Below are 23,127 nucleotides of genomic sequence, written 5' to 3'. Positions count from 1 at the left end.
CCACTAGGCTACCCCACCGCCCCCGCCATGACGAGCGAACGCTTTAACCACTAGGCAACCCCACCGCCCCGGCGTGACGAGCGAACGCTTTAACCACTAGGCTACCCTACCGCCCTCGATTTTAATAAGGATCATCGTGATCACTTAGCAAGGAGCAGCGACATGAACCGTCACGCCACATCAGATAACCAACGTTGTCCGTTACACGTTCACTTCCAGGCGTTATGTCGTAAAACTATAAGCCAAAGCGGGATGCCATCAACACGTGTTACTTCCGCCCTAGCTCCACGATCTAATCTTCCACATGGCGATTTCAATCTGGTCGTACAGATTGCACGACGGTTCCCCCTCCTGTCGAGTCTCGTTTCAACCGGTACTAAAAGAACTGTTTTCAGACATATTTGAAACATTGAGCGTTTTAATTGTTTGGCTTGTGTCACAACGACATAATTTCTCCAGGAGATGTATGGACACGAGAGCCTAACATGCAATAAGCCTGGAAGATCGCCTCAGGACGTGATATAGTCTGTTTACCCACTCGCTGGTGATCCATTAAGTCCACACTGAAGCGAGTGTAGGTGCTAACCACAGTGGGAATCTAAGACGGATGGCTCTCAATTTCGTTATTGAATTAAAACTTGATCTATCAGGTGTGTGCAGGAGGGAAGGCTAAACGTCAAATTATAGACGAGCTGGTACTTCTGCCGCACTTATTACCTGGATAACTGTCATTGTTATACCACTTATGTCGATTTGCAGATTGCTTTGCCTTAGACGTCCAATGGAATCTGGTTAGGCAGATAATCGAGACTGGTTACTGTCTCGTTGACGTTTTATATTTCTTTGTTTCCCGACTGGGGCGGTCGGGTAGCCTAGTGGTTAGAGCGTTGGCACGGCACGCCGGAGACCCGGGTTCGATTCCCGACATGGGTACAATTTGTGAAGCCCATTTCTGGTGTCCCCCGCCGTGATATTGCTGGAATATTGCTAAACGCGGCGTAAAACCATACTCACTCACTTGTTTCCCGAAGCTACAAATCTTTCACTTTATTGGAAAAGATGGAATATTCTGGTGCTTTATCTGACGAGAAAATCTGGATCAAGAATGGGTGTCCCGCGAAGCCCGTCTTGCGCTTGGATGCGGATATTCCAACAAAACTTCCTATTAAATATTTTCGATTTATATTTTTGACGTTAGCGAAAAACATAAGAACATACACGTTTTCGCTGTAATGATGCATTGTGGGACAAAATATATTTGTAAACGGTATGGGGTCAAACGCCAGAACATTCTTCAACACATCTCTAACTTTTACAGACTCATCTTTCCTTAGATCGGTCATGTTGATAATTATTCAAGTTGGGGATATCACTTATTTATCATTCCAAACTGGCTTCCACGGGAGATATCGCTTGGGCGAGATCAAGCGATACATCCTAAAGTAGGCGATATCGCCACTATAAAATCGCAGCACCAAGCTTTGCATTCGTGACCAACTCGTGTCATTCCGGGACTAGCCGAAAAGCGACTCGCGCCCCTCTCGTGGCCATTTTTTGCAGCTGGGTTTCGTCTAAGCGCAAACGAGCATAGCTAAAAGAATTCGTTGCGCAATGATTCACGTATATTTCCCCCCGTGTGTCACTTTATTCCATATACTATTTAAAACACATCGGGACTTACGGTATTATACAGCATGTTTGAGCACATTTAACTGTATGTTGGGTATATTTTAGATGCAAGACATATGTGAAGTCAAAGATTATTCCTGAGGGATTCTTTGACCGAAGTACTTGAAGTCATACGCGCAGTCTGATTGGGTTGTCGTATTTACGCACATAACATTCATCGATAGGGGGACGAGTCTTGCAGACCATCGTGACATCACTTGTCACCATGACGTCACAATCAAATGAAATCACTAATCTGTTACTGAAACTGGTTAGCTGTAATTTTTACACCAAATAAACTTGTTATTACTGTTTATATACTGTAAAAGAAGGATATAAGCTGATAAATAGAATCTCACCCTCGTGTCTTTTGATATCAAATATATCAACACAAGTTGATAAAAGCAAAGACGTATATACGTCCGTGATAAAAGTTACAAAGTTTATCGACTTGGTTGATATATTGGATATAAAAACACGACGGCGAAATTCTCTATAAATCACAACCGTCTCTTGGACTGTTCAATGACAGCAATGGGGGCATGTCATTGGCGTTTTAATTAAGTGAAGATTTTTCATGACTGTAGTTAATCGGTCATGTCATGAAAGATTAACTATATTAATATGAAAGAATCGGGTGTTCTTTAATTCCTTTTGAGCAGTATATCTGCATTTGTGTGGACTGACTCGCGAATAGTGTATTCTGACCCGCTCGCTAATTATAGTGCTTAGCGGAGACTAAACATCACTAAGGCTGAGGGTGAATGGATTAATGTTTAGTTATGACTCGGCCAGACATACTTCGTGTCAAGTTCAACTCCAGCTGTACTCGGAGACAAAACCATATGTTCTCTTCATTCACCACGAATCGGGTTTCTGTTATATCTCGGCGTGTTAAATTAATGTGAGAGAAAAGCTCAGTGATCCAGGTGGTAGACGTTATCGACCTTGGCGAAACCAAGAAACCCGATCACTGGATCCAGGCGCCAGTAAGGGACGTAACTCTGCATATCTAAATGCGCTACCTTTGACTACTGGACCACCTGTGCTGAGCGACAGGAAGCCAGGAACCTATGCCAGGTGTTCGAGAAAGGCAAGTATACCTGAGCGTGGTATTACCGTATAAAAACATTCCTACTTGTACAGCGATTAAGTGACTTCAGCTGACATCTCCAAACTTGAGGTGTCTGTGACAAAAATGATGTGCGATGCAATTCCCTATTTTGACTTGTACATGTTACCGTGTTTTGTAATTTTCGGGTGAACAATTAACTTGCCTGTACTTGTGTTTAAGACGGGTACCACCAATGGGGCAGGATACGCTCACTTTTTCGCGAACACCTGGTATCATTACTATTTAATAGTGATTAAGAAACTCGTGCGCATGATATAGTCGGAATCGTGCAATGGTCTTTAGTACAGATTTCTTGTGGAAAAGGTTTTCGTAGATAAAATCGTAGATTAAATGAGTGCGTACGGAATCGCTTGCTCTCCGTGTGTTCAACCGAGCAGTGTAGTTACGATGTCGTGAACGTATTGTACACACGAGTCGGCGACAGCGCAACACGACGTGGCGCCACACACAGCTGTTGAGCATCAGTTACAGGGCCTACACGTCGACACAAGCTGTGCAAGCACCATGTGGGTGAAGACTTGTCCTTTGTCGCTCCCTATTGGATACACGGCCGAAATGTCTACATCATCTGAACTGTATAACGCGAATCTCCTCCTCATCATCATAACCGTCGTCGTCATCATCAATGTTATCATCACATTATCATTACCACCGTCATCATCATCAACATCTTCATCCGGGACGGTGGGGTAGCCAAGTGGTTAAAGCGTTTGCTTGTCACGCCGAAGACCCAGGCTCGATTCCCCACATGGCTACAATGTGTGAAATCGATTTCTGGTGTCCCCCGCCGTGATATTGCTGGAAAATTGCTAAAAGCGGCGTAAAACCATACTCACTTCTCTATTTAGAGACCGCCGTCATATAGCTGGAATATTGCTGAGTGCGGCGTAAAACAACCAACCAACCAACCCCATTCACTCATCATCACTATCGACATACATATTAAACTTCATCAACAAAACAATACATCACGTACCATAGGAAATAATAACTAAATCATGCTATCATAGTCGTCGTCGTCGTCATCCCACCAAATAGGTCCCCAGTACCTCATCCAGACTACAATGGGGATCAGGTGGTACAGAGTGCGATCTGGCGGACTCGACTTTCAGATAGAGATAGAGAAGACACCTTCAGACAGGTGCACATACTGCATATAACACTATTTGGAACTCCACAAATAAACCTTTAGTCACAACACACGTAGTGAAATTGTGATTCAGTCGTCTTGCATTACTGGGCAGTATTTACATTATACTATTCAAAAGATGTTAGTGATTGAGAGGGAGTAGAATAGGTCTTCAGCAACCCATGCTTGCCATAAAAGGCGACTTTGCTTGCTGAGTGCGGCGTTAAACGACAAACAAACAAAACAAACATAGTGATTGAGAGAGTATGGTTTATGTTTTTTAGCAATATTCAAACACTATCACGGCGTGGGACACCAGAAATGGGCTTCACGCATCGTACCCATGTGAGGAAACAAAAGATGTTACGGACCACCCGTTTCTTTCAGATTAACTATAGTAATATGAAATAATCAGGTGGTCCTTAACTTCTTTTGAGTAGTATAGTTGAGCTACCAGAACTTGATGCGCCGGTTACCCTACTTACTTGTTTCTTTGTTGTTTACCGTCGTGCTCAGCAATATTCCAGCTATATGACGGCGGTCTGTAAATAATCGAGTCTGGACCAGACAATCCAGTGATTGACAACATGAGTATCGATCCACGCAATTGGGATACGATGACCGGCATCAACCAAGTCAGTGAGCCTGACCATCCGATCCCGTTAGTCGCCTCTTACGACAGGCATAGTCGCCTTTTACGAAAAGCATGGGTTGATAAAGACCAATTCTAACCCGGATCTTCACGGGCGTTGCCCTGACTGACAGGATCAGTACACTTTTCCAATGACAGAGGAAGTCCGGGGTCGGAATACTAAAATAACCGGTAAGACACGGATACTGCGAATATTGCCTTTGCTATTGTGTCGTTTCGTTTGTTCATCGTCTAACGCCGGATATACCAGCAAAATGATAGTCTGGACCAGACAATCCAGTGATTAATATTGTGAACAACGATCCATTCGTCGGGGTATGGTGACACGCTAGACCACCTGATCCATTTGGTCGCCTCGACAAGCATAGGTTGCTTCGGACAAATTCTAACCCTGAATTCTGGTTATTGTGAGTGAGTGAGTGAGTTTAACGCCGCTTTTAACAGTATTCCGGTGATATCGCGCGTGTCAGCTTGATGTTTGAGGAAAGCCCGAAGTGATGAAGGTCAAGGACGGTTGTCACTTTGGTGAAACCTGGGTATTGTGGCGTATACGGTAACGTTTGTGATTGGTCTGGCAGCAAACTATCTCGGCCCTAACACTGAGTGAGTGAGTGAGTTGGGTTTAACGCCGCTTTTACGGTGTTCCATTTATATCACGGCGTGTCCGCTTCATGTGGGAGGACATCCTGAAACGCAAATTAACCTAAAATGTGTAAACGTATGTCGTAACAGCATTACTACCCTTTGTAAAGGATGCCAGGCAGATCATGTGTTAAACCCCCTCTCACATCTACTTGTAATCACCTGTTTGTCAGTTCCAGATCTATATCATAACCTACATATTCACAATTATGTATCACCAACATTGTATTCAAGTGTAATTTCTTCATAATCATTATCGTGAGTGAGTGAGCGAGTTGGGTTTAACGCCGCTTTTAACATTATCACGGTTATATCGCGGCGTGTCAGCTTAATGTGGGAGGAAAGCCCGAAGTGATGCAGGTTTAGGACGTTTACCACTTCGGTGAAACCCACGAGCACGGGTATGGTGCTGACAAACCTAGAAACATAATCGGGGCGAACCGGGATTCGAACCCACAATCATAGGTTTCTGGCGTGCCCAGGGGGACGCAACTCTGCACAGCGAATCGCGGCGCCTTAGACGACTGGGCCACCCCTGCCCCCTCATAATCATTATCAGTTACGTAGTATCAGGTATGTAGCATCACCTATATGTTATCAGCTGTATATCAATCACTAAGGCGATGCATATCGCCGTGTAGAGTTACGTCCCTTAGCCGTGCAAGGCACTTATAATCGTGGGTCACAGATTCCCCCTGATTACGTTTCTCGTGGGTTAGACGTCTAAGAACTGTATTATTTCGGGCTTTGGGATGTAAATGAAATACTGTTCAAAGCCATATTAAACCAAACTCACTAACTTATATAACACCATCCTTGTAACGCCCTTCATAAGCCACCGTTTACATAACATCACGTTACACACCCCGTCAATCAATGGATACCTTACGTAACACCAACCTTGACCTGCACAGCGTGGTGCCTCCATTAACCTAACAACCAGTCGCCCACTGCAGCCCACACGATGCGCTGATATGAAGAACAGTTTCTATTTCACACTCGATTCCATTCATGTTGTCCATCATCACACTCAAGGATGTTCGTCTCCACAACAAGTCAAATACTCTCTATTTCCATCCTTTAATACCTTTGACAACCCGCCTACGAATATCTTACTTGCTGCAGTAAAACCGGTTCTAGCCATTTACAGCGCCCCCGTAAACATTAGGAGTGCAATTATACATCCGCGTTTGATTTGAGTCTCCCCTCTTAGAGACATCCAGTGTCCGATGAAGATATGATAGCCTTTGTGGTGAAGCGGATACAGCGTTTGTCGGATGGCGGGAGTCGGGGTTCGGACCCCGGCCGGTCATACCAAAAAGGCGTTCAAATATGGTACTTTTTGTTTCCCTGCCTAGCGCTCGGCATTAAGGGAATAATACAATACTGGTCGGCTCGGAATCGGTATAGTGTGTCTGAGTGGGGTATTCATGTTAAACTGCAGCATGGTGTCTTAGTGGGCGTGCACGTCGCTAAGTATGTGCAATGATCGTTCACGCGGTGTTAAACCCCATTTCACCTCAACCCACCTCACCTCACCAAACAAGTGCGCCTAAAGAATACTATACCATTATTTTTGTTCCGGTCCAGTGATCCGGAAATGTGAGTGGTGGTCCTGCCAAGCCCGGAAATTAACGTGCCACAACAAGCTCGGTCACGTGCATCATAGCGTATCCATGCGGTTCCACGCCTCGCTGGTTACAAGAAAGCCGTAAACAGACACATAATTACCAGAAATTACCAGATAACCACTCTCTCAAGGTAATATATAATTGAAGCGAAGGAAACTGCCTACGACATGCCTACCAAACAGGCAATGAATATTTGATATTTGCAAGGCGGTGTAATCTCTCAGGGCCAATTTACAATGAATGAAATTTGCACTTGCACGTTCATCCAAATTCTAACAATGCTTCCTAATCGATTAGTTGACAGCCATGAGCATGCGTCAGGTGGCGGAAGTGTATCTGTGTCATATCCATAGGACTTACTGATGTTTAATGAACTACAGAAAACATATGCGGCACTCTGTCGGTACCAGTTCCTTAACATGTACATGATGTGTTAACCCCTGAAGATCCGGGGTAGACTCAGTCTTCAGCAACCCATGCTTGCCGTAAAAGGCGACTATGCGTGTTGTGAGAGGCGACTAACGGGATCGGGTGGTCAGGCTCGCTGACTTGGTTGGTGCATGTCATCGTATCCCAATTGCGCGGATCAATGCTCATGATGTCAATCACTGGATTGTTTGGTCCAGATTCGATTAGTTACAGACCGCTGGCATATAGCTGGGATATTGGTGAGTGCGGCGTTAAACAACAAACAAACAGATAAACATAATGATTGTGACACAAACTCACAGGATACTATTCCATCTTTGATGAGGATATTTTGGTTGGTTGGTTGGTTGTTTATGTTTATGTTTATGTTTATCTGTTTGTTTGTTTGTTTGTTGTTTAACGCCGCACTCACCAATATCCCAGCTATATGCCAGCGGTCTGTAAATAATCGAGTCTGGACCAGACAATCCAGTGATTGAAATCATGAGCATCGATCCACGCAATTGGGATCGATGACATGCATCAACCACGTCAGCGAGCCTGAACACCCGATCCCGTTAGTCGCCTTTTACGACAAGCATAGTCACCTTTTACGGCAAGCATGGGTTGCTGAAGACCTAGTCTAACCCGGAATTTTCACGGGTCTGGGGATATTTTACCTCTCCAGATACACAAGACTGATTCTCATAATACGTCGATGTGTACAGACATTCATTGGCGTAAATAGTTGAATAATTAACTAGCTTGCGATATTTCTCCGGATAATTATTTTACTAACAAAGATCTTGCATGTCGGAGCACATCCCAGTCATTGAATTGTTAATAGCTTCTACAGCATGGCAGGCGTTGAGGCCATCTGTTAAAGAGAGCCCTACTCCACGTGACCAACAGAAGGGCGACACGTGGCTACATCCCACGCGCTGTAACACCGATATGGGAAACTGATACTACTGCAGAAACAAGATGACAGTAACCGTTCTCCACTTTGTTTTTAATCTAAACTATCACGACAATTATTTTTCCCATTACACCAGTCAAAAGTTTTAGTCTGACTGCGGAAGCGGTAACCCCAAAACATCGTTTCTGTAACATGCAACGCGTACATCAAATTCGTTTTTTGGCTTTGTTTGTTTGTTTGTTGTTTAACGCCGCACTCAGCAATATTCCAGCTATATGACGGCGGTCTGTAAATAATCGAGTCTGGACCAGACAATCCAGTGATTGTCTTCATGAGCATCGACCCACAATTGGGATACGATGACATGCATCCACCAAGTCAGCGAGCCTGACCACTCGATCCCGTTAGTCGCCTCTTACAACCAGCATAGTCGCCTTTTACGGGAATCATGGGTTGCTGAGGACCTATTCTACCCCGGATCTTCACGGGTTACACTCATTACGTTAAGGAACTGGTACCGACAGAGTGCCGTAGAGACCTATTCTCTATCCAGATCTTCACGGGTTTCTGAAATGACTCAACCAGGCCCTTGATAGTGAAACCTTGATTAAAAAGCTTAGTTTCAAATAAATGTGTCTTTCCATGACATATGAATAATATGTACATGCTCTTAAGTACCTAAGAAACTGCGAAATGTTGACGCCATAAGCTGGAGCTGATATTGATCAACACGAAGGAGAAATACACGTTGGTAAAATCGAAATCATCCATCTTACGATACAGCTTGTGCAGAGGCTGCCACCATTCTCAATGTCTACGCATAGATCCACATAGGACATTAAATGTGGCTAATCAGTTCTTTCTTTGGTTTCCAAACCTCAAACATGAAATGAAGATACTCATTTATCTTAGCATTGTTCAAATACACGAGGTCATCAAAATATGACACTGAGGTTGAACTCCTTTGAAATGGGTCCTTTCTTTGATTTAACTAAAGTAGTCAAAACAACGATTCGTATGCAAAGAGAAAGGTCAGTTAGGATACGGGCACAATACGAGCCAAGAGGAATACCTACAACTTGTCTAAATCTTGAATTCCCAAATTTGACAAATGTGCAATTGACCATGATAATACATACAACGTATACACATTCACTCTGGTCAAGTATTAACATATATCATGTACACTTGGTCATGATTATATCTATAACGATTACCCTGGTCAAGTAAATACATGTAATATTATGTACACTTGGTCATGATAATATCTATAACGATTACCCTGGTCAAGTAAATACATGTAATATTATGTACACTTGGCCATGATAATATCTATAACGATTACCCTGGTCAAGTAAATACATGTAATATTATGTACACTTGGCCATGATAATATCTATAACGATTACCCTGGTCAAGTAAATACATGTAATATTATGTACACTTGGTCATGATAATATCTATAACGATTACCCTGGTCAAGTAAATACATGTAATATTATGTACACTTGGCCATGATAATATCTATAACGATTACCCTGGTCAAGTAAATACATGTAATATTATGTACACTTGGTCATGATAATATCTATAACGATTACCCTGGTCAAGTAAATACATGTAATATTATGTACACTTGGTCATGATAATATCTATAACGATTACCCTGGTCAAGTAAATACATGTAATATTATGTACACTTGGTCATGATAATATCTATAACGATTACCCTGGTCAAGTAAATACATGTAATATTATGTACACTTGGTCATGATAATATCTATAACGATTACCCTGGTCAAGTAAATACATGTAATATTATGTACACTTGGTCATGATAATATCTATAACGATTACCCTGGTCAAGTAAATACATGTAATATTATGTACACTTGGTCATGATAATATCTATAACGATTACCCTGGTCAAGTAAATACATGTAATATTATGTACACTTGGTCATGATAATATCTATAACGATTACCCTGGTCAAGTAAATACATGTAATATTATGTACACTTGGCCATGATAATATCTATAACGATTACCCTGGTCAAGTAAATACATGTAATATTATGTACACTTGGCCATGATAATATCTATAACGATTACCCTGGTCAAGTAAATACATGTAATATTATGTACACTTGGTCATGATAATATCTATAACGATTACCCTGGTCAAGTAAATACATGTAATATTATGCACACTTGGCTATGATAATATCTATAACGATTACCCTGGTCAAGTAAATACATGTAATATTATGTACACTTGGCTATGATAATATCTATAACGATTACCCTGGTCAAGTAAATACATGTAATATTATGTACACTTGGCCATAATAATATCTATAACGATAACCCTGGTCAAGTAAATACATGTAATATTATGTACACTTGGCCATGATAATATCTATAACGATTACCCTGGTCAAGTAAATACATGTAATATTAGGTACACTTGGCCATGATAATATCTATAACGATTACCCAGGTCAAGTAAATACATGTAATATTATGTACACTTGGCTATGATAATATCTATAACGATTACCCTGGTCAAGTAAATACATGTAATATTATGTACACTTGGCCATAATAATATCTATAACGATAACCCTGGTCAAGTAAATACATGTAATATTATGTACACTTGGCCATGATAATATCTATAACGATTACCCTGGTCAAGTAAATACATGTAATATTAGGTACACTTGGCTATGATAATATCTATAACGATTACCCTGGTCAAGTAAATACATGTAATATTATGTACACTTGGCCATGATAATATCTATAACGATTGCCCTGGTCAAGTAAATACATGTAATATTAGGTACACTTGGCCATGATAATATCTATAACGATTACCCTGGTCAAGTAAATACATGTAACATTATGTACACTTGGCCATAATAATATCTATAACGATAACCCTGGTCAAGTAAATACATGTAAACTTGGCTATGATAATATAATATCGATAACGATTACCCTGGTCAAGTAAATACATGTAATATTATGTACACTTGGCTATGATAATATCTATAACGATTACCCTGGTCAAGTAAATACATGTAATATTATGTACACTTGGCCATGATAATATCCATAACGATTACCCTGGTCAAGTAAATAATGTAATATCATGTACACTTGGCCATGATAATATCTATAACGATTACCCTGGTCAAGTAAATACATGTAATATTATGTACACTTGGCCATGATAATATTTATAACGATTACCCTGGTCCAGTAAATACATGTAATATTATGTACACTTGGCTATGATAATATCTATAACGATTACCCTGGTCAAGTAAATACATGTAGTATTATGTACACTTGGCCATGATAATATCTATAACGATTACCTTGGTCAAGTAAATACATGTAATATTATGTACACTTGGCTATGATAAAATATATAACGATTACCCTGGTCAAGTAAATAATGTAATATCATGTACACTTGGCCATGATAATATCTATAACGATTACCCTGGTCAAGTAAATACATGTAATATTATGTACACTTGGCCATGATAATATATATAACGATTACCCTGGTCAAGTAAATACATGTAATATTATGTACACTTGGCCATGATAATATATATAACGATTACCCTGGTCAAGTAAATACATGTAATATTATGTACACTTAGCTATGATAATATCTATAACGATTACCTTGGTCAAGTAAATACATGTAATATTATGTACACTTGGCCATGATAATATATATAACGATTACCCTGGTCAAGTAAATACATGTAATATTATGTACACTTAGCTATGATAATATCTATAACGATTACCCTGGTCAAGTAAATACATGTAATATTATTTACACTTGGCCATGATAATATCTATAACGACTACCCTGGTCAAGTAAATACATGTAATATTATGTACACTTGGCCATGATAATATCTATAACGATTACCCTGGTCAAGTAAATACATGAAGTATTATGCACACTTGAACAAGGTAATATATATATAACGTACGCACAGTTACTATGTTCAGGTAAAAACAGGTAATATCTCTTATACATGTTCAGTGCGTGGTCTCATGCCTACCTTATGAATAAAACAGGATAAACCCACTGAAAAAGGGGCGTGGCGGAATTCCTTCAGCGTCCATAACTAGTGATAGGTTTCCCATTGGTTCGAAAGCAACCAATCACGACCGAATGCTCGTTCAGTACTGGGCGGGAGTTTCAGCACCTATTCTAACCAATGAGTGAATGAGTGAGTTGGGTTTAACGCCGCTTTTAACAGTACTCCAGTTATATCACGGCGTGTCAGCTTAATGTGGGAGGAAAGCCCGGAGTTATACAGGTCTCGGACGGTTACCACTTCGCTGAAACCCACGAGCACGGGTATTGTGCTGACAAACCTAGAAACATGATAGGGGCGAACCGGGATTCGAACCCACAATCATAGGTTTCTGGCGTGCTGAAGGGACGCAACTCTGCACAGCGAATTGCGGCGCCTTACACGACTGGGCCACCCGTGCCCCTCTAACAAATGAACACTCAACAAAACCTCAGTGAGTGAGTATGGTTTACGCAGCTTCTAGCAATATTCCCGCAAATATGAGACGGGGGACGCCAAAAATGGGCTTCACACATTGTGCCCATGTAGGGAATCGAACCCGGACCTTCGGTGTGACGAGCGAACGCTTTAACAACTTGGTTACCCCACCACCCCAACAGAGAACCTGCCGATCAAACGTGTGTCCCGTGTTAGATCTTATTCATGATACATACAGATTAAACTCGTATGTACCACACAGGGTTGTATGACTCTGGAAAAGGTATCCCAGTAGACAAGCAGGCAGAAATGGACGTGGGTCGGTGTTGTGTGATGAAGGGAGCCGCACTCAGCTATATTCTAGGTAGTTGACGGCGGCCTGTAAATAATAGAATATGGACCAGACAAACCAGTGATTGATAAAATGAACAACGATCCACGACATGGTCCGACGACAAGAGGTCACCCATGTCACCGAGCATGGGCCCCGTTCCACGAAGCGATCGTAGCACGGCAGTCGTAAGTCTATGTTATAGTATGGGAGTTACGATCACCTTAGCGCTATGATCGCTTTGCGAACAGGACCCTGACCGCCCGATCCACTAAGTCACCTCGCAGGATCACGATTGTTTCCTGGAATCCCTACAATGGTCTGAAGTGAGTGAGTTGGGTTGACCAAGTATCGTGAGATTCGAACCCAGGACCAGTGCGCCCTATCAGCTAAGGCACTACAAGTTTCGCCTTTGACCATCAGGCCACAAGTAACTCCGAACCCGTGAAGATCCGGGTTGGAATAGGTCTTCAGCAACCCGTGCTTGCCATAACAGGCTACTATGTTTGTAAGAGGCTGATTTTTGGTTGATGCATGTCATCGTATCACTATTGTGCGGATCGATCCTTATGATATCAATCACTGGATTGTATGGTTCAGACTCGATTACTTACAGACCGCCGTCATTTAGCTGGAATATTGCTGACTGTGGTGTTTAACAAACAAACAAAAAAGAAAAGTAACTCCGGAGTTGCATGAATCTGCACGATGTTGATGATGCTGCACGATGTTGATGATGCTGCTGCATGACATTCCCAGAAGAAATGTAGGACGCTCCCCACTTCCGGAAGAATGTGGTAAAATCAATTTAGTCTATACATTCAAAATTTTCTTACATCCAAGTGACGCCGAAGCTACGATTTACCGTATTTCTAATGAAAGTTAAAATATTCTTTTTTGATTACGTATCTGGAATATGACTCGCAGTCTGTCTGGAGTATTTAAAAACATTTTCTTATCTAAAGCATACATCGATGGGTGTGCCGTGGGTACAAGTGACTCCGCAAATAAACAACGAACAAGGTTTTGTGAGCAATGGTTGACATAGCAAGGCATGTTTACAGCTTTTGTACAATAATACCAATTCTCTCCCCCCCCCCCCCCCCCCCTCCCCCCCCCTCTCAACGGCGTAGATGAAAGGAAGAAAGGTGAAGATAGTATACAGTGAGTATTATTTTACGCCGTTATAACAACGGCCTTCGGCGTGACGAGCGAACGCTTTAACCACTAGACTAGCCCCACCACCTCTCGTATACAGAAAATAACCACATGTTTGGACAGCAAAGTTAAATTTACAAGCAGGTTAAGTTGTTTTTCGAGTTACGAAACTAACCTCCTCATTTTTTACTGGTGACGTTATGAAGCGAGGGTGAGATCAAATGGAACGTTAAAAACACATGTGCATAATAATTCTATGTGCGAAACGTCTCGTGACAAGTACCTGCCTCAGCCCAAAACTAATAGAAAGCATATTTATCAAATACAGTGATGTGATTTCATATCCACCTGCATGTCCTGGACAGAGTGGGAGGGAAATAAGCAACAGCGAGTTGAGCGAGTAGGTATTTTTTACAATATTCCAGCTACGTGTATACTACTCAAAAGTGTAAGAGAGTGAGTTGGGCTAAACCCAGCTTAGAACAGTATTCCATTTATATCATGGCGTATCAGCTTAATGTGGGAGTGAGTGAGTGAGTGAGTTTGATTTTACGCCGCTTTTAGCAATATTCCAGCAATATCACGGCGGGGGACACCAGAAATGGGCTTCACACATTGTACCCATGACGGGAATCGAACACGGGTCTTCAACGTGACGAGCGAACGCTTTAACCACTAGGCTACCAGACGCCCCGAAGTTGGAGAAAAGCCCAAAGTGATGTAGGTCTCAGACGTTTACCACTTAAGTGAAACACACGAGCCCGGGTATGGTGCTGACAAACCTAGAAACATGATCGGGGCGGGCCGGGATTCGAACCCACAAAATAGGTTTCTGGCGTGCCCAAGGGACGCAACTCTGCATAGCGAATTGCGGCGACTTGGGCAACCCGTGCCCCCTACTACTCATAAGAACTTAAAGAACACCCGAATCTTTTATCTTACTGTTGTTTATCTGTGGTGGCAGGACGATTTTTTCATATTACTATTTTCAGTATGTCAGGGTATGACAGTGTCAGGGCGGAGGACACCAGAAATGGGCTTCACACACTGATCACATGTTGAGAATAGATTGTTGATTGTTGTATAACGCCGCACTCACCAATATTCCAGGTATATGACGGCGGTATGTTTTTTGCTTGTTGTTCTAACGCCACACTCAGCAATATTCCAGCTATATGACAGCGGTCTGTAAATAATCGAGTCTGGACCAGACAATCCAGTGATTGATATCACGAACATCGATCCACGCAATTGGGATCGATGACAAGCTTCAACCAAGTCAGCGAGTCTGACCACCCGGTTGTAGAGAGGTTCATATTTCAACAGGAGCTGTGGAGTAGCCTAGTTGTAAAAGCGTTCGCTCGTCATGTCGAAGCACGGGTTCAATTCACCATAGGACCGCCTCCGTGGTCTTGTGGTAGAGCGTCCGCCCGGAGAGCGGAAGGTCCAGGGTTCGATCCCGGGCCGCGTCATACAAAAAGACGTTAAAAGATTGTACTTGTTGTTACCCTGTCTGGCGCTCGGCATTAAGGGGCTAAAACAAGGACTGGTCGGCTCGGAGTCAGTATACTGTGTCTGAGTGGGGTATTCATGTTAAACTGCGGCATGGTATCTCAGTGAGCTAGCACTATAAATCGGCATCAGTCCGGACTAGTACAAGCAGCCACACACACACATACACGTGCATGCACGTCGCTATATAAGTGCAATAATCTTGGACGCGACGTTAAACCCAATTTCACCTCACCTCAATTCACCATATGGGCCGAAAGCGCGAAGCACATTTCTGGTGTCCCCCGTCGTGATATTTCTGGAATATTGCCACAGGCGGCGTAAACCCATACTCACAAGTTCGATAGGAAAAAGTGCTTTGAACAAACTCCCACCCGGGTCCCAAGGCGTAAAGAATATCTGCAATTGATTTTAAAAACTTGACGTTGAAAGATGGTTTCCAAAGTATACCTTTACATTAGAGGCTGACGTGCATAACCTGTAACTAGCAACCGATAGCGGGAACATTCAGCGTGACTAATTGCCCGTCGCGTTAGGATTGATGACAGTTGAATACCCCAGAGTTACACCAACCTGCTACACAATGAATGTTTGATGCAACCATGAAAATAAGGTAAGATCGAAGCTAAACGATTCCCTAACTGTCGCTTAGTGCAGACAAGTGCCTGGTTTACACATGCATATCTATTTCCAAACCCGACTGGAGTTGTAGATAAGGTAGAATCTTTCCTCGGGACACTGTCTGTTTGTCGTTTAACATCGTACTCAATATTCCAGCTATATGACGGCGATCTGTAAATAATCAAGTCAGGACCAGACAATCCAGTGATTGTCTTCATGAGCATCGATCCACACAATTGCAATTGGGATCGATGACATGCATCAACCAAGTCAGCGAGCCTGACCACCCAATCCTGTTAGTCGCCTCTTACGACAAGCATAGTCGCCTTTTACGGCAAGCATGGGTTGCTGAAGACCTATTCTACCCCGGATCTTCACGAGGGGAGAAAGGCATGGGTTGCTGAAGACCTATTCTACCCCGGATCTTCACGAGGGGAGAAAGGCATGGGTTGCTGAAGACCTATTCTACCCCGGATCTTCACGAGGGGAGAAAGGCATGGGTTACTGAAGACATATTCTAACCCGGATCTTCACGAGGGGAGACAAGCATGGGTTGCTGAAGACCTATTCTAACCCGGATCTTCACGAGGGGAGACAAGCATTGGTTGCTGAAGACATATTCTAACCCGGATCTTCACGGGTCCTACTCGGATGAAGAAATATAATGGCTATAATCACTTCCCGTCCACAGCATCATGCAGGCGACGTTCAGAGAACCGGGACAGAAAGTATTCCTGTACTTACAAACCTGTTTCTTATCCATTCTAGCTACAGTACCCGTTGTTTAACGTTGGGAGCAAATAACCGTTATCTAACGGTAACCATACACCTAAATACATGTCCCCATGTAACATCCGCTACAAGCGCCTGTCTCGAATTTGAGACAACGATTATGTATGCTATTTCATTTCGAAATTAAATTGTAATATTCCAGTTTGTGTTCGAGTGACTAAAAACCTATTGCCTGTCACTTTAATAGTAATTGTCAATCTGAATTACGTGAACATTGCACATTATGACATACTGAAAATTCCACGGAGGTCAAGATTAAATTGGGATAGGCCTCCATGGCTTCAAAATATGTTGGGTTTTGTAGCTGGCATTGGCGTGCATGATGAGCCAAATTTCAGCCTAATATTCATATTGATATTCTGCGCGCATGTTCTGAAATAATGAGATCATTATCGGAAGCATATATCCATGTGTTCGGTGTCAAAGATCCACGGTTGCTGTCGGGGTCAGGTGGTGGCAACACGTGACTAATTAGCATCCCACACCACACATACTCTGTACGTGAGAGTGACTATTGGGGTTAGTGTCTCTATGTGTGGTTGTATCGCAATAGTAGTCCACACTATTGCAAAAGTATCGGGACAGTAGTCAACTATTGTAATATTGTTTGTTTGTTGGTTGTTTAACGATGCACCCAGCAGTATTCCAGCTATATGACGGCGGTCTGTAAATAATCGAGTCTGGACCAGACAAACCAGTGATTGACACAATGAGCATCGATCTACGCAATTGGGATCGATGACATGGCATCAACCAAGTCAGCGAGCCTGACCACCCGATCCCGTTAGTCGCCTCTTACGACAGGCAAAGTCGCCTTTTACGGCAAACATGGGGTGCTGAGGACCTATTCTACCTCGGACCTTCACGTATCATCACAGATTAAGAAAACTTACATTAGAGATCCTTTCTTTGGGTGACTGACTGACATCGCCTCAACTATTGTAATAGTATTGCCATAGTAGTAAACCAACTTCAAGGCTTGATTATTATATTAATTAATGAAGCGTCCGCCCGGAGAGCGGAAGGTCCGGGGTTCGATCCCCGGTCGCGTCATACCAAAAGACCGGACTAGTACAAGCAGACACACACAGAGACACGCGCGCACTTCGCTATATAAGTGCCAAAATCTTGGACGCGACTATAAACCCCATGTCACCTCACCTCAACTATTAATTAATGCAATGGAAATTAATAAAGTATTGCTGACAATCTCAAAGACGGCCATTAGTCAGTCACCCAAAGAAAGGATCTCTAATGTAAGTTTTCTTAATCCGTGATGATACGTGAAGGTCCGTGGTAGAATAGGTCCTCAGCAACCCATGTTTGCCGTAAAAGGCGACTTTGCCTGTCGTAAGAGGCGACTAACGGGATCGGGTGGTCAGGCTCGCTGACTTGTTTGATGCATGTCATCGTATCCCAATTGCGTGGATCGATGCTCATGGTGTCAATCACTGGATTGTCTGGTCCAGACTCGATTATTTACAGACCGCCGTCATATAGCTGGAATACTGCTGGGTGCATCGTTAAACAACAAACAAACAAACAATTAATCCTTGTTAACCAACACGGACAGGTTTGAAAATGACATAATATATGTATTATTATATAACTAATTGCAACTATTAAAACTATTGATCGTTATGGATACTATTAACAATACTATAGGTAATTTTACTTTCCTATCGATACAATACTATCGTTGGGCAAACAATACCGATAGTTCGATATGTCATTACACTCCTAACTGTTAATGCCTATAATCAACGTGTTATGCGAAGATGTGACATACCGTATAAGCACCACTGCCAATATGTTACACGACGGGCATACCGTATAAGCACCACTGCCAGCATGTTACACGACGTGACATACCGTATACGCACCACTGCCAGCATGTTACACGACGTGACATACCTTATAAGCACCACTGATAGAATGTTCTTCGAGAAACACCGTGTAAGCAACACTGCCATAATGTTATATTTTGACGTGACGTACCGTTTAAGCACAACTGCCAGCATGTTACACGACGTGACATACCGTATAAGCACCACTGCCAGTATGTTACACGACGTGACATACCGTATAAGCACAACTGCCAGGATGTTACACGACGTGACATACCGTATAAGCACCATTGCCAGCATGTTACACGACGTGACATACCGTATAAGCACCACTGCCAGCATGTTTACACGACGTGACATACCGTATAAGCACCACTGCCAGCATGTTACACGACGTGACATACCGTATAAGCACCATTGCCAGCATGTTTACACGACGTGACATACCGTATAAGCACCACTGCCAGCATGTTACACGACGTGACATACCGTATAAGCACCACTGCCAGCATGTTACACGACGGGCATACCGTATAAGCACCACTGCCAGCATGTTACACGACGTGACATACCGTATAAGCACCACTGCCAGCAAGTTACACGACATGACATACGGTTTAAGCACCACTGCCAGCATGTTACACGGCGTGACATACCGTAAAAGCACCACTGCCAGCATGTTACACGACGTGACATACCGTATAAGCACCACTGCCAGCATGTTGTACGTGACATACCGTATAAGCACCACTGCCAGTATGTTACACGACGTGACATACCGTATAAGCACCACTGCCAGCATGTTGTACGACGTGACATACCGTATAAGCACCACTGCCAGCATGTTACACGACGTGACATACCGTATACGCACCACTGCCAGCATGTTACACGACGTGACATACCGTATAAGCACCACTGACAGAATGTTCTTCGAGAAACACCGTGTAAGCAACACTGCCATAATGTTATATTTTGACGTGACGTACCGTTTAAGCACAACTGCCAGCATGTTACACGACGTGACATACCGTATAAGCACCACTGCCAGTATGTTACACGACGTGACATACCGTATAAGCACAACTGCCAGGATGTTACACGACGTGACATACCGTATAAGCACCATTGCCAGCATGTTACACGACGGGCATACCGTATAAGCACCACTGCCAGCATGTTTACACGACGTAACATACCGTATAAGCACCACTGCCAGCATGTTACACGACGTGACATACCGTATAAGCACCATTGCCAGCATGTTTACACGACGTGACATACCGTATAAGCACCACTGCCAGCATGTTACACGACGTGACATACCGTATAAGCACCACTGCCAGCATGTTACACGACGGGCATACCGTATAAGCACCACTGCCAGCATGTTACACGACGTGACATAACGTAAAAGCACCACTGCCAGCATGTTACACGACGTGACATACCGTATAAGCACCACTGCCAGCATGTTGTACGTGACATACCGTATAAGCACCACTGCCAGTATGTTACACGACGTGACATACCGTATAAGCACCACTGCCAGCATGTTGTACGACGTGACATACCGTATAAGCACCACTGCCAGTATGTTATACGACGTGACATACCGTATAAGCACCACTGCCAGCATGTTATACGACGTGACATACCGTATAAGCACCACTGCCAGCATGTTATACGACATGACATACCGCATAACCAGCACTGCGATACGACTTGATACCACGTGAACTACAAGTTATATGATACAACGTGACAGTCACCAGAGAGACATTTATGATGTGGCAAGAATACTGCAGTTATATGAAACGAAGTGACAGTCAACAGTTATGATATGACGTGACATGCTCATCAGTTATATGATACGACGTGACATATAGTCACTCGTTAAATGTGTGATATGGCACGAATTCGCCACTACAAACAGACAAGTTGTAAAACATGCACTCTCAATGGAAATACTGCTTCCATGTGATGTAGAGAGCCGGGGAGGGCAGTCTTACAGCTTTGCAGGAGGGGAAGCGGAACACTGTGACACGTTGTACGTGACTGTCATAAATTTGTTGATGCATGTAACGGTCCGCGACATTCAAGCCCCGTGATAAAGGGCCACGCCGACAATATATACAGTAGGCTATAGAACCATATAGGCTATGGGATGGGATGTGATGAGTTCGGGAAATCTAATATGTCATAATGGTAACACTGTCCATGCACGGATAGCTCTCTCATATCAGATGCGGTATTGGATAAACAAGGCGGAGAAGGGCATTTGCGGCCAGCGATAAGCTGTGGGCGACGCGACATTTGACATTAGATCTACAAGAGGCATATCGCTCTCGCGTCGCACACGGGTCTGCTCGGACACAGCTGGTGTTCTACATGGGCCGCGTCAGACAAATACCCCGATATACTACGATTCCTGTACACTATTATGTTCGGAGTGTCATTCCTGTACACTATTAGTTGGATAATTGTGGATGCTTGACATGACAACGGTGTATATGGTAGCACAATAATAATAATAATAATAATAATAATAATAATAATAATATAAAAAAATAATAAAATAATAATAATATAAAAAATATATAAAATTAAATAATAGTAATAATAACTGCCTCCCGATGTTAAGACATACGGTTCTTTTAATGTACAAACCGTTTTTTTAATAATAATAATAATAATAATAATAATATATAAAATTAAATAATAAAATAATAACCTCCCCCCGATGTTAAGACATACGGTTCTTGTAATGTACAAACCGATTTTGCAATGACTGTACGTGATCGCTGCGGACATTTTGTATCGTTGACGCATGTACATATGCAGATATTATAAGACGGAGACAAAATTCTATAGTATTGAAACTACGGGGCCCAAATACTATTTACTTTTGATACACATGTGTTCCCTCGATGACGAAACTGGCAATTGACTATTTTCACATATGGCGATAAATAACAACCAAATGAGTTTACACACAATGTCGATCAATTGTCGATCTTCGAAGGGTTTCAACATTTATACCGACAATCTGTTCCAGTTATGTGAATGGAGAGAGACACGAGAGAATGCAAAGTCACAGCCCGGGCGTGACAAGTACGCCATCACGCGCTGTGACACCGTGACGCCTTCCCAGCATGGAGGCAGTCACAGCGATACCAGAAGATGTCACACACACGCGCGTCTCCTGTATCAAACAAACAACGTGACCATTCACACCCCACTGCGGCAACGAACCACAAGACGACAGTCATTAGCTGGAGAGTAACTGCCAACAGGCTAGCAATCTGCTGTAGCAACAGAAGTCAACATCTCACACCCCACTTACCCACTAGTCTCGAACTTGGGCCACGTGCTGTTATCCCAATGACCTAACCAGAACTGACACCTGCCTCGTGTATGTATCCACCTCCCTCGACTACAAATGCGCCAACTCCCGATCAAGTCCAAGGCGCTACGACAGACAAGCCTCTAGTGCTAGCGAGGTGGCAAGCAGATTGTTGGATACACATGCGTCACATAGTAGGGTAGTAAAGCGGCCTGAATAAGCTAGGGTTTCATTCAGCTGCTGCAACACGAGGAAGTTCTATCAACGGGGCGCAATTAGTGGTACTTTAGCCTGAATGGAAGCCATTGAGGAAATCCTCGTAGTCCGTGCGGAGTCAAATCAATATTTGCCATCGACCGCGCACACAATATCCACTACTTACCACGCCAGATACCCTCCGCTCGGTCCGCAATGGCAATGGAAACGGTTTGTCTTTTCGCGGCAAAGCCTCACTCACTGTTCACTACACGTGAGCTACCAACCCAGATAAGCAACGTCCCTCCCGCGGCACGTAGGCGCTATTAAAAGACGATCACGGCAGTAAGACATTATACAACGGGCGGTAATCACCGTATGGCAGGCTGGTAAAGCTGGCGATCAGGATGACCCCAGATAGCCCAGCTCAGTAAAACGTGTAACACACTTCCGTATGTTTACATCCGTGTTAATCAAAGCATTAGCCTGTGAGACGATCGCTCTTGCAGGGGCTGAGATGGGTACTGCACTGCCCGTCTAGAACCGTCCAGAATCGGCTGAATGGAAATCCTATAAAGTCGCGAGAA

The 23,127-nt window shown here is 43.1% G+C and overlaps 1 protein-coding gene across 3 annotated transcripts in view; it reads right to left on the bottom strand.

Annotated features, from left to right (window-relative positions):
* Nucleotides 1-22,863, bottom strand: part of LOC124131895 — a 47,470-nt gene extending 24,607 nt beyond the window's left edge. The window contains exon 1 of one of the 3 annotated variants that reach the window (XM_046495410.2): nucleotides 22,728-22,863. The gene's annotated coding sequence lies outside the window, so the exon portion shown is untranslated. Of the gene's footprint in view, nucleotides 1-22,345; nucleotides 22,560-22,727 lie in introns of those variants that run through there. The other 2 variants (XM_046495411.2, XM_046495409.2) reach the window with 2 other exon arrangements.
* Nucleotides 22,864-23,127: the final 264 nt, after the last annotated feature.

This window comes from Haliotis rufescens, unplaced genomic scaffold, assembly GCF_023055435.1.
Source record: "Haliotis rufescens isolate VD_foot unplaced genomic scaffold, xgHalRufe1.0.p SCAF_3, whole genome shotgun sequence".
Taxonomy (NCBI): domain Eukaryota; kingdom Metazoa; phylum Mollusca; class Gastropoda; order Lepetellida; family Haliotidae; genus Haliotis; species Haliotis rufescens.
The sequence above is the reverse complement of the archived record's forward strand: the minus strand, read 5'-3'. Positions and strand labels throughout refer to the sequence as shown.